This window comes from Alexandromys fortis, unplaced genomic scaffold (genome assembly GCF_014885135.2).
Source record: "Alexandromys fortis isolate MF-2015 unplaced genomic scaffold, M_Fortis_MF-2015_v1.1 scaffold_141, whole genome shotgun sequence".
NCBI lineage: Eukaryota > Metazoa > Chordata > Mammalia > Rodentia > Cricetidae > Alexandromys > Alexandromys fortis.
The window spans coordinates 2,205,915-2,220,628 of NW_026068060.1; positions in this window are offsets into that span (position 1 = coordinate 2,205,915).

Consider the following 14,714-nt stretch of genomic DNA (forward strand, 5'->3'; position numbering starts at 1 on the left):
AAAACTGATCCTGCATGTGGATCTCAGCTAGAAAGAAAACGAATCATTAATACTTATGTTCCAGTAAAATATTGAGCACATTATAAAAATTACTGACAATAACAACATATTAATATTATATTGTCATCAAAACAGATTCTGTACTTTAAAAAAGAATTGTTAGAATTTTTTTTTTAGTTTAATTTTGGATCAATTCATCTTTATTTTCCTAACTGGGTCCAAGTTACATCAGTAGATTAGTATGCAAAAATCTACTTTTTACTTGCCTATACTATGCAAAATTGAAAGGAAAGGATATTGAGTCTTTGTTGCAAGCTTGCTAAGAAGAGAGCAGCACAAAAAAGTATCATTTGTTCAGTTTCTTTGGCATGTGTATTTTTCTTTGCTTTCTTTTTTTATTGATTTTTTGTTGAACTGGAGACAGAGTTTCTTGTAATATGTCTGGACAAAAACTCACTTTGTAGTCTGAACTGGCCTTTAACTCATAAAGACGCACCCATCTCTGTGTCCCAAGTGCTCATTTTATAGGAGTGCAAAATATCTTAAAGTCTACAGATATATTTTATAAATTTGCTATCTGTCAGACCTTAAGATATTATGTTCTTTAAATTTTTGTCAAAGTATGAAATTTCCACTTCTCTGCTTTCCACACACACAAGCAAAATGTTTTCTGAACAAAACTAACAATAAGAGAGTTATTTTTATATCTTCTTTTTATCATGAAATATTTACCTCTGTATTTGGTTGACCTAAAACTTTATATTTTCAAAATTTCTACGTAGTCAGTCATTTTGAATGTTCTGAGGCATAAAAGTATCTCTAAAATGTAGTTTTGTTGAGATATTCACACCTGGGCTATTGCCAAGAGCCATGTTGGGGTCCTCAGCCTTAGGTCTTAACACATTATTACAGAGAATGGTATCTGTAACACATGTTGCCATCAAGTGCAGTGCAGATTCCAAGTCTCTGTGCTATCACCTGGGGCTGTGTTTAAGAACTACTATGCTTTCATGGTGATTCTAATATGTGTACGTGGCACTTTCACCTGGGTCCATGGTGACATTTGGGTCCCAGCTCTTGCTGAAGACTATATCAATGTTCATGGTTTTACCACAGCCAGGATCCATGTTGCCACCAAAACTACAAGGATATCTGTGCACAGGGATACTACCTTTGGCTCTGTGTGGCTCACAGAGATGAACTGTTGCCAAGACTACATCCATCTTGATGTCTTTTTCAAGCATCTGGGTCCTGGCTGTTTTTCAGGCCTGGGCTGCTTTGAAGGACCATATATGACTCTGGTCCCTTGGTCCTACTGCAGTCAGGATCTTCACTGATTTCAAGGGCTCCTTTTACCAGAAAAGGCTGCACAGATATTCAGGATATGAACAGATAACTTACCCATGTTGGTGACTGGGGATCAGGATGCTACTCAGGCCATGCCGATCCATGTGGCCTGCAATGTCACCAGGGTATGGCACCATATTAATGTGTAGTATAAGCTGTGTCAAGGGGATATGCCTGATTCTGCAGCACTATTGCAGCCATGGTCTATAGTACCAGGTTTCTATTGCCCTTGAAAGCCATGCAACTGCCTGAGGTCTGTGCTACCATCTTGGGCCATGCTGAAGTCCAGGAACATCATAAGTCCATTCTCTTCTGAAAGGCCTGCAGAACCATCAGGAGTCATAATGACAACCAGACCTAAGCTTCCTCTGATGGCCATGTCTGGGTCCATGATCTTGATGTACTTGGCTTCTGCTTTGTTGTCAGGTGCCCCGGTTACCATAGGGGCCCAAGCAATGCTTGTGTTGAACTAGGTGTTGAAATATGAAGACTGTGCTAAACTTGCCCTGCCCCACAAGGGCCAAGGGAGTACTGACCTTCTCTCCCCAGAGATGTTGTGCTGACTTTCATGATTCTGATACTCATAGGAGATCTCCCCCGACTTTGAAAATCTGGTCCCACAACTTACTATTGGCATGGAAGAGTTGGCTCTACTCCTCAATTGAAGGGGGGAGAGAGAGAGAGAGAGAGAGAGAGAGAGAGAGAGAGAGAGAGAGAGAGAGAGAGAACTGTTACAGCTGAGCTGTGCTTCACTCCCCTAAGGGAGTTTTCCAGCAGAGGTGTCTATTGCGTGCTGCTCCAATACACTAGGGCATATCCCAGCAGTGATTCTACTCCACTCCAGCAAAACAATGTCTCCATTCAAAACACTTTAAAGAGATTTAATTGGGAATGAGGAAATCAGCAGAGTTGCTCTCTGTATAAGCATAGGGCTTATAAAGGGCTTTTTAGGGATTAGTTTTTTTTTTTCCAGTTAGAAGATCTTCAAGAGGAAAATTTGATGTATGGTGTCCTTCTGTGTAACATGGAGGATCCTGTTTGTTGTTCCTACCACTCATCAACTATACCTTGAGAGCTTAGTTCAGTGCTCTGATGTGAGTCTCTGCCTCTGTTTTCATCTGTTGTTGGATGAAAGTTCTATGGTGATATTTAAGATAATCATCACTTTGACTACAGGGCAAGGCCAGATCAAGCACCCTTTCTTCTTTTGCGTAGGGTCTTTTCTGGGGTCATCTTTGGATTCTGTGGATTCCTGGGAATTTTTCTAGAGACAGGTTTCTTGCTAAGCCAATAATGGCTCCCTCATCAAGATATCTCTTTCCTTGCTCTTATATCTGTCGCTTTTCTATCTCAATTATATCATTCCCTCAAGATCTTTTCAACCCTCCTTTCCCCCTCCCCTCTATCTCCCTCCCATGCTCCCAATCCCACAAGGCAATCCTGTCTGCCTCCAATCTCCAGGTGGGTCTATATATGTTTTTCTTTGGGTTCACCTTATAACTTAACTTCTCTAGGCTCAATGTCCTTTGTTTATGGCTAGTATCTACTGATGAGTTGGTATACATCATATTCATTTTTTTGGTTCTGGGTTACTTCACTCAGTATATTGTTTTCTATTTCCATCCATTTGCATGGAAAATTTAAGATGTCATTGTATTTTACCACTTAGTAGTACTCTAAAGTGTAAATGTGCCACACTATCTTTATTGATTCTTCAGTTAATGGGCTAGGTTGTTTCCAGGTTCCAGAATACATTACGAATAAGGCTGCTATGAACATAGTTGAACACATGCTTTTTGTTGTATGATTGAGCATCTTTCAGTATATGCCCAAGAGTGGTACTGCTGGATCGTGAGGTAGGTTGATTCCCAAAATTCTGAGAAACTGCCATACTGATTTCCAAAGTGTTTGCACAAGTTTGCATTCCTACCAGCAATGGATGAGTGTTCCCCTTACTCCACATCCTCTCCAGCATAACCTAATCATTAGTGTTTTTGATCTTAGCCATTCTGACAGGTGTAAGATGGTATGTCAGGGCTGTTTTGATTTGCATTTTGCTGATAGCTAAGTAAGTTGAAGATTCAGGTAATCTGGGACACTATGTAAAGACAAAATTTAAGAATAATTTGGCTAGAAAATGGTGAAGAACTTCAATAAAAGGAACAGAAAATATATTCAACAAAATTATAGAAGAAAAATTTCCCAAACTAAACAAGGATATCCCTATGAAGGTACAAGGAGCTTACAGAACACCAAATAGACTGGATTAAAAAAAAAAAAAAACCCTCGTCATATAATAATCAAAACATACAGAATAAAGAAAGAATATCAAGAGCTGCAAAGGATAAAGGTCAAGTAACATATAAAGTCAACCTACCAGAATTAACACCTAATCTCTAAATGGAAAATATGAAAGCCAGAAGGTCCTGGATAAATGTGTTGCAGACACTAAGAGACCACGGATGCAAGCCCAGGCTAATATACCCAGCAAAGCTTTTATTCACCATCGATGGAGAAAACAAAACAAGATATTTCATGACAAATGCAGATTTAAGCAATGCATATCTACAAATCCAGCCTTACAGAAAGTACTAGAAGGAAAACCTCAACCGAAGGAAGCTAGCTACACCCACAATACCACAGACATCCGATAGCTCTTCACCAGCATAACCCAAAAATGTTTCTTTTTTTTAGTGGACAAAAACTCACTTTTATTTTGTGGAAATAAATTAAGATTATTCAAGCTATTATCAGGATGAACAATCACAATTAAATCATGGGGATAATTCCCATAGTGTAATAAATGAGTGCTATGAACAAAACTTTAATTAATAATAACAGTTCTAAAAGAATACCAAAGAAATGAACAAATGTAATTAATTATTTTTTGGACAAAAATTAAAATTGATAAAAATGAAAGTGGGTAGTATTTTCAACACAGTATGGTTTATATGTTAAAAAATTGTATGAGACCATAGTGTAGTAATCTGATGAGCAGGCCTGCTTTTCGTCTCACCCAGCTCCTGCAGGCTTAGCTTTACACCCGAAATAACAACACACAAATTGTATTCATTTAAACACTGCCTTGAAACCATCTTGTCCAGGGCTTTTTTTGGAAGGGAGATTTTTGATAACAGTTTCTAATTCTTCGCAACTAACAGGTCTATTTAGATCGTTCGCCTGGTCTTGGTGTAACTTTGGTATATGGTACTTATCTAAAAAAATGTCCATTTCTTTTACATTTTCCAGTTTTGTGGCATACAGGCTTTTGTTGTAAGATCTAATGATTCCCTGAATTTCCTCTGTGTCTGTGGTTATGTCCCCCTTTTCATTTCTGATCTTATTTATTTGTGTGTTCTCTGTCATTTAATTAGTTTAGATAGGGGTTTGTCGATCTTGTTGATTTTTCTCCAAGAACCAACTTTTTGTTGCATTGATTCTTTGGACTGGACATTGAGCCTATAATTCGTGATCCTAGAGAAGCTAAATAAGAAGGTGAACCCAAAGAAAAACATATAGGCATCCTCCTGAATATTAACCTTCATCAGGCGATGAAAGGAGACAGAGACAGAGACCAACATTGGAGCACCGGACTGAAATCCCAAGGTCCAAATCAGGAGCAGAAGGAGAGAGAGCATGAGCAAGGAACTCAGGACCACGAGGGGTGCACCCTCACACCAAGACAATAGGGATGTTCTATTGGGAACTCACCAAGGCCAGCTGGCCTGGGTCTGAAAAAGCATGGGATAAAACCGGACTCGCTGAACATAGCAGACAATAAGGACTACTGAAAACTCAAGAACAATGGCAATGGGTTTTTGATCCTACTGCACGTACTGGCTTTGTGGGAGCCTAGGCAGTTTGGATGCTCACCTTACTAGACCAGGATGGAGGTGGGTGATCCTTGGACTTCCCACAGGGCAGGGAACCCTGATTGCTCTTTGCACTGACAAGGGAGGAGGACTTGATTGGGGGAGGGGGAGGGAAATGGGAGGTGGTGGGGGGTAGGAGGCAGAAATCTTTAATAAATAAATAAAAAAATAAATAAACACTGCCTGGCCCATTAGCTCTAGCCTCTTACTGGCTAACTCTCACATCGTGATTAACCCATTTTTAATAATCTGTGTAGCACCACAAGGTGTGGCTTACCGGGAAAGATTCTAGCCTATGTCCATCTTGAGTCGGAATTTCATGGTGAATGCCTCACTGCATTCTTCCTCCTAGCATTCTGTTCTGTCTACTCTACCTATGTAAATCCTGCCCTATCAAAAAGCCAAGGCAGTTTCTTTATTAACCAATGAAAATGACACATAGACAGAAGGCCCACCTACATCACCATAGTACTTAAAATTGAGAATTATATCAGTAATTAGAGGGTATGGAATACTTTGGTTTACATGAAAAATTATTAGCACATTTGATGTTTTCTATTTTGATAGAAATTTCCTTGAACACATACAAAATTAAATAACTTTGAATTTAACCATGTATACTTTATTCCATGTTAAGTATAATATAATATAATAAAAATGTAAAAAACATAATGACAGTATATTGGTAATATATTATTAATTACAACTGTTTCATAACATAGAAGAGATTAGAATAAAATAGATACTGAGTAAATATCTCTGAGTCAATGAATTGAGGATTTTCTGGGACAATACTTTTACATCACTTATAATATTTTGCATGTATAATCAGATTCATCACTGGAATGATGTCTGAGGAAGGTCATTGAAGGATTCTCAATTATTCTAATATCCTTTATATCTCTTTAATCATGTAGTTGGTATAAATGAATATGATATCATTAATTTACAACTTGAAATTTTCCCTCTAATTATAATGTGAATAAAGAGGGAAAGGAGGTCATGGGAACAATGGTTATAGAAAAAATCAGCTAGACTGCTAACTCAGTATACTATACAGTCAACAATGGAAGTCTGAGCCATAATAATGGAAATAAGGACAAATGGATTCTTTCTAGACATGTTTATATGGAAACTATCACTTATCTAGACGATCCAACTGAGCATGAAACATGGATTTAACTTTGAAAATAAATAAAAAACGACCAAAACAACTGTTGTATATATCTTTTCTAAAATTACCAGAATGTGTTATATTGCATTTAGTTTAAAATTAACTTGAAATATATTCATCAAAATATGCCTTAATTCGTCATACTTAGTTAAAAAATTGTAGAAATATATTATTGTATATACTATACTAATAATCAAAAGTCATAGACAAGGCTGTCTGATTTTCAGTTATCATTTTGGTGTTAAAATTGTCGGCTGCTATGAATTGCAATTTTTTCTAATTTATTTTTGTTTTTATTCTTTGTTGAAGTCTGATAATAAGCGACATGAATGGAGAATTATAGAGGCAAAAAAGGAAGCCACTATTCTCCAGAATATTATGGATAGAGCATGCTCAAAGAAGCTCTAGTGAGGATCATATGAATTTTTTTCTTTGACTGGGAATCTGGATGAGAGTTGAGAGTGGCACCCTCTGAGTCAGTGGTTCCATTGACAGAACAAAAACCCTTCTTTCTAGGATGTTTACATTTAGAGAGTTTCTTTAAAACAATTCTCATAAAACTCCTTCTGTGTTGGCAAAATCAGCTCCCCTACAAAGGCTTCTGGCTTTATTGATTATTCCTCCATCAGACAATTAACAATTGTGAACAATCTACTCATTATTTGCTGTATATCAATATCCACTTGTAATTTCAGAATTATCTTCCCTTTCTAAATGTACTATGTAGTCATTAGGTTATGTAAAGAGTATGGCATATCAGTCATTGTGTTTCCCTTCTCTTATCTACATATTCATAAAATTTTCTTGTTAATAAGATAGTGTCTTCTATCAGTTCTAAACATTTCAATAAATGAAACTGAGTTTTGGGCCTACTACAAAGTACAACTAATAAATATTTAGTGTCTTACATTTTTAGAATAATATTTATATGGTTAAATGAACATATATTTATTCAGGGAAAATTATTATTCATTTTATATTCCAAAATAATAAAAACTTATTACTAAGAAACTATGTGGAGTAGCAGAATGTAGAGATGGTTTTTATGCATATTTTCATGGTATCTTGTTTGTGTATAGTAGCAGAATCTTGAAAACTAATATTGGAGACTTAATGATGTGTGTCCATGGTTTTATTATTTTTAACAGGTCTAAAATTGAGTAACCCATAACAGTTCTTGATGGCTTAAAAAAACAGGAAACTTATCATGTTCACTTAAAAGGGAAATGTGAAATGAAGTCTGTGAAAGAAAAATTACCCAGGGGATATTCTGATTTTTTCTGTTTGAAAGGCTTGCCAATTCCACTGGTATTAGTTTTGTAGACAGAACTGCAAAATTAACAAACCATGAAATTCAACACCACACCAAGCATTACCAGATGCCTGACTTTGCAGTTGCTACAGCGAACACCAACAACTATATTTCAAGGATTGGAAAAGAAATCATTCTGCTTCCTTTGAAATTTTATACATTTGCATGCTTCATGCATACTCATTTAGAAAAGATTCATTTAAAATGTGTGCTCCAACTCATCCAGGAAATATCAGAACAGTTTTAAAATGCACTGCAGCATAGCATCAAAGGTTCTACTTACAATTATGGTCTATAGACAAAGTGATAATCATAGCTAGCTTACTTAATGTAAATTAAATATCTTTATTGCAGATCTACAAATAAAATTGTGATCACAGATGAAATATTAACATTAAAATCAAAATTTTGTCTTCAATTATGACCTGCAATAATGATTAACATTTTTCATGCGTTAGCATGATTTTATTAAGAATTTTTTAATACAATCTTTTCTCATTTTACATAACTATCCCCATTCCTACTTCTTCCCCTCCTTCTACTCCACCCTTTCCCCAACTCACCACAACTCCATCCACTCCTCAGAAGAGGTAAGGCATCCCGTGGATGTTGTAATAGGAGCGGTGGGGCTGCGTCCCCGGCACCCGGCCGCCCAAATGGCTAGCTTTACCCGAAATAATTACATGGAAACTGTATTCTTTTAAACACTGTTTGTTCCATTAGTTCTAGCCTCTTATTGGCTAGCTCTTACATATTGATCTAACCCATTTCTAATATTCTGTATAACACCATGAGCTGGCTTACCAGGAAAGATCTTATCCTGCATCTGTCTGGAGTGGGAGAATCATGAGTCACTTTGGTTAGTGTTTTATAACAAAAGCCAAGAAGTAAATAAAAACAAACACAAAGATCTATATATCAACATATGCAATGAAAACATGGAAATAAATATTAATTGACAGTGGAATGTTTAAATATAATTTATTTATTTATTCTAACACACTGGATAGAAATTTTGAATATCCTACTTTAAAAAGGGAAATTATTTTTAACAATAAATGTTCAAAGTTTTGTGTGAAATGGTATCTTACACAAGTGCTTAAGGAAAACAATAAAAGGCAAACACTGTAAATATTTAACTTATTGACTTAGAGAAATTATTATCATTTGAGATATATAAACAGGCATTTTTGAAATTCCGTTGTAATATGTTTGCATCTAAATGTTTTATCATAATCATTAACAAAAACTTAAAAATAATATTGCTGAAAAATTCAAATCAGAGCATATTTTAATCTGTCCATGATTTTAAAAGAGTTATAATTTCCTGTGGGATAATGATATTGAACATGGAAAAAATTTGTCACTCACAACAATGTAATAAAATGCTGATTAACCAGTAGCGAGGCAGACTAGGAGTGACCAGACTAGGAGAATTCTGGAATGAGGAAAAGCAGAGACACAGTCACCAACCAGACACAGAAGAAGCAGGAAGAGAACTCATTTCCGATGAAAGATTCCAAGCCACATGGATAAACATAGACAAGAATTATGGGTGAATTTAAGTAGTAAGAGCCACTTTATAATAACTCTGAGTTAAAGACCAAACATTTTATAGTCAATATAAACTTCTGTGTGGTTTTTTGGGGGGATGGAAAACTTCAGTACTGGGTGGGACAAAACTTTGTTCTACAAATTGACCCCAGACATTTGGCAAGAATTTTTACACAAAGCCTGATAAAGCTTTATCAAAAAAGAGTTCTAGACGGACATGAACAATCAAAGTACAGCTTCTTGGTAACTATCTTTTCTCTGGTAATCTCTGTTTGCTCACAGTAAGCAGAGGCATGGCTCCTTTAAGAAAGGCTTCCTGACTCAGTGTTAGTGGCAAAAATCTTGCAGCATTTTAAGAGGCTCTGCCAACAACCACTTAAATGTTTGGCATTCATGAGCAGCTGGCATCAAGCTTCTTGTCGGTGGTATAGACCTAGAAACTCCACACAGTTTTGATAATAAGAGTGTCTCCCTCCAGTACCTTCGCTATGAAGCTAGACTCTCAAAAGGCTATGGAATGGGCTGTTGCCTGCCACCAAAGCTGCAGTTTTAGAATTAATCATATCACTTAGCAGATTAAGGACTCATGTTGTCAGAAAAAGATAGGGATATACAGTAAAGCAGAATCAGATGAAAACCAAGCTCTAAAGGATTTACAGTGTGTTTAAAAATGTACATAGATGGGAGAGAAAAGAGAAAAAGAAATCGAGAACGTTCTTAAAGAAATAGAATAGTTGGCTATAGGGGCACACACATACCTTTAATCTAAGCACTTAGGAGGCAGAGGCTGGTGGATCTCTTTGAGTTCAAGGCCAGCTTGGACTAAAGAGTGAGTTCCAGTACAGTAAAAGTTACATAGAAAAAGCCTTTCTCAAAAAAATAAAAAAAAGTAAAAAAAAATGTATATATGTAAAATATACCTGTAATGGGGATATTGTATATTATTGCATTTTCTTTGAATACTTTGACTGCTGTGGAAGATGCAATAACTGCTGAAAGAAATATATTATAAATGCTGCTGGATTAATCTAAACTATATATTTTGAAAATGACTTGACTTCAAAATTTAAATCAAACATATGTTACTTTAGAGAAGAGGTTTTGCTTTTATTTCCACAGGAAATGGCCAGCTGTGGATTCTTTCTGGGTTAATAAAAGTAAAGTTGGAGCAAGGAATACTCCCTGAAAAATCTTCAATGGGAACAGATGGCTCAGGTGATCCAACATTTCAGAGGACCTCAGTTGCACTTTCCTCTGAGTCATACATTCAGAACAGCCTCAAAACTGTTGGCTGAAATGATCCAACTTCACTGAATACTCCAGGCAGGACTTGACAATAATACTAATTTTTCTTTGCATCTCTTAACATGACTAGCACCCGCAATCAGCATGAAGTAGCATAGGAAAGTATACTCACATTTCCACACAAAAATGGATTATGGATGTATGCCTTTGTTTTTGTATTGGTTACAAATTGTTATGGGCAGTGGTCAGGAAAAAGCTAAACAATGGAGATTAGATTCAGGGTTCATGTTTATAAAATAATAAAGGGGAACAATGTTGGATAATGCTCTTGTACACTATAAAAATTTGTCATTCATATTAGTATAATAAAATACTAATTGGCTATTAGCCAGGCAGGAAGTATAGGCAGGGTGACCTTCCTAAGAAAATTCTGGAAAGAAGAAAGGCAGAGATGCAGTCACGACTCAGACATGCATGAAGCAAAATGAAAATGCCTTATTGGAAAAGGAACCAAACAACATGGTTAAACATAGGTGAATTATGGGTGAATTTCAGTTTCAAGAGCTACTTAGTATAATAAGTTTGAGCTAATAGGCCAAATAACTTATAATTAATATAAGCCATTGGGTGTTTCTTTGGGACTGAATGATTATGGGACCAAGTTTATTGATTTATTTATTAATCAAATAGTTACCTTTGTTATGAGGTTCAGTAAAATGTTTTGGGTGTAATAATCTTCATTGTCTAGCAGGTGTTGCAGTTTCAGCCATGTGGCAGAGTCATGACTGCTGGTGGTATGAATAGTCCTGTACTGCTTCGGATTTTTACGTTGGTGCCTGGTTAAATTCTGAACAAATATGCTTTGCTTGACAAATTAAAGTAATAAAATCAATTCCATAGAAGGAGAAAGGAGCCTGGAACTCACATGCAGGAAGCACAAACCAGAAGCTTTCCTATCACCCCAGCATCATCCAGAGACATTTCTATCAAATCTACCAGAAAACACAGGTGGTTAATTATGGTGGGCAGTTCCTATAGAGTTAGTACCTCTGGGGTGCTGCTTGTTCTTACTACCCAGATATGTTTGGTAGTCTTGTGTCTTCAGTTGTGTCTTCAGTTTAATGGCCACAAGCTGGTAGTCCTGCAACAATGTTGATTAGGAATTATCAGTGGGTCTCCAAAATCATCCCAAGGGGAGCAAGGAGGTAGAAATATGACACATTTCCCATGGATGAGATAGAGAATAATACCCAAGGGTCTACAATTCCTAGCATCCCACAAATTCATAAAGGGTCAAATTTGAGATGGCACAAACTGCTCCATGATTTATCAAACATATAACAGTGCCTAAGGACATTGAGCCTGAAAGAAACACAATCACCTGGTACCTGGACTTCCAGAAAAGCCAGAAGGGGAAGAGAGGACTAAGCTGAAGAAATGAAGGCTTATCAACAGTCAGAGTTGGATAGCCCTGACAGAGACCCATTTGCCTGAATAAAAGGCAAAGCCATCAGTGAACCAGAAAGCAGATTTCTTACAGATGGTAGAGAGTGGATCTCTTGTAGGTGAAGCAGGTGGGTAGGGTCTCAACATAAAGTGATTACTAATAAACTCAATTTTTTCTATCCTTAACTCTAAAGCTAGAACAACATGGCCATAGCTGTCAAACCTTGCTGTCTGATGGATCTGAATCATGGCCACCATGTTTAATTATGTCTTTACTAGCTTTCTGTCTTTCACTGCTTAAACCTGGCTGTCCTGAACTTTGAAATTTGCTCTGCAGACAAGGCTGGTCTTGAATTTACTAAGGTTTGCCTACCTCTCCCCAGGAGTGCTAGGATCAAAGGCAATGTGCCATCATAGCCTGAGGCCACCATTCTCTTTACTCAATTTCTTAATCTGTTTATCTCCTTGAATAAATCCTTGAACAGAGGATTTAGCACCATTCTGCTTGCTGGTGTCTTTTTACTCATCAAATATTTTTCCTTGTTAAGCTTGCTCCTTTCATTACATATTTTCATTAGAGATAATACTAATATCCACATGACAGAGTCTCTATTAGGCTGTTATGAGATTTTTTTTTTACCAACAGAATTAATTCAGAATTCTTCATTCCACACCATGCAGACTCTTCAGACAAGGGCAAATGTCAGCCACTTCCTTTACCAAAATATAACACTGATTTTTATGCAACATACAAAATTTTTCTCTGAAACCACTTGAACTGACTCCCCACCTTTCAAATCATTATGAACACTGTCTTCTTCCAGGCTACTAGTAGTGTGCCCCCATTAAGCAGTGCTTAAAGCATTTCAATGCTTTCATAACCCAAATACCAAAGTCAGTATTATTCTGAACAAAATCATAGTCAAGACTATCACAGCAATACCCCAATCCTGGCACCAACTTGTGTGTTATTTTAATTTTTATTTATTTGTTTGCTTGTTTACTTGTTTGTTAGTTTTCTGTGAAGATATGCCAGGACCACAGCAACTTTTACAAAGTAAATGTTTACTTTAGGGTGGCTAGCCTACACTTTCAGAGGTTCAGTACGTTTATGATCAATGATAGGAAGCATAATGTCAATCAGGCAACTATGGTGCTGCAGCTGAGTGTTCTACATCTTGACTTAGAGGCAACAGAATGTCAAACATCTCTCACACTAAGTGAAACTTGAGAAAAAAACAAAACTTAAAATCCACTCCCAAATGACACACCTATAAGAGAAGATGTGAACCAGATTAAAGATATGTCCTATAGCCTCATGGTCTGGATTAAAGGTGGGTGCCATCCAGCCTCCTCCAAAATCATCCTTCCTCAAACAAGGAAGGTCACACCTCCAAATACTGCCAGTCCTGAGCTTATGTGGATCAACTACATTCAAACTATCACAAATTTGATGTGTTCACATTAAAGTATCATTTTGCTGAGAAAGTGGAGATATAAATCAGGTGATTTCATATTCATGGATATATCTCATCAATGGATCTGGTATCTTAATTAGATTTCTATTGCTGTCATAATGACCCTGCCCAAATGCTATTTCATAAAAATATGTATGAGTTTAAAGACGATAGTTTATCAGCAAGGGAAAACAAGACAGAAACTCAAGTCAAGAACCTGCAGGTAGGATATAAATAGAGGCTATGAAGGAATGTTGGTTACTTACTTGCTCCCCATGGCTTGTTGAACCTCTTTCTTATACCACCCAGCATTACCAGCACAGGGTAGAATTATTCACTATGCTGTGGGCCCTATAATATCAGTATTTAATAAAGAAAATGCCCCATAGATTTGCAAAAAGTACAGCCTGATAGAGAAATTTTCTTAGTTGAGGTTCCATCTTTCCTGGTGAAGCTAGTTGTGTGGCACCGACACAAAAACAAACAAAACGAAAGAGTCAGCAAAATTGACCCCTTGTTATCCTGACATAAACATGAATTGCTATTAAACCACTAATCTTTTATACACTGCTTATTCCCCAATCCATATTTGAATATTAACATCATTATAAAATTAACATTTTCAATTCCTTTGTATTTTTTTATATTTTGAAATTAAAAATAATTATACCATCTTGTTCCTTCTTTTTCTTATTTCTTATTTTCAATTTTTTATTTCCATGCACCTTTGCCTTCCTTGCTCTCTCCATTTCATTGCCTCATTTGATTTTTGTTATATGTATTCATTGAAACTTTTAAATGTTCCACATTCTTTAAAAATTCAAACATATTAAAAATTTAATTCTCAAAAATTGTTCAGTTCTCCTTAAAACTCAGTTTTTTTTTTTTTTTTAAGACCAATGTATTGTGGTTGTGGATTTCTATAAAATCCATAATAAGTTTCATTCTTCTTTCAAGGGGAAAGATCCAGAGCATAGACACAATCAAATAAAAGAAATCAAAATCCCATACTTTAATAAAGTTGACATCAGAGACCCTTCACGATCTGTGCTTCAAAGGGTCTGGACAGTTCTTCGTCTCAGGCTCCTCCATTTGAAGCACACAGCTTGTCTCCTAGGGTCAGGCACGTTCCATCCCACTGCTGCTTCTGTCCTTGAAAATAATCTCAGGATCCTAGTGTTTACAGTATCATGATGTCTTCTCTATGTTTTGACTGTTCTTCTCCTGACTGTCTTCAGAAGGTCTCCTATTCCTACATCTCTCCTGTTTCTTTTTTTTTTAATATAATTTTTTATTGAAAAAAAAAA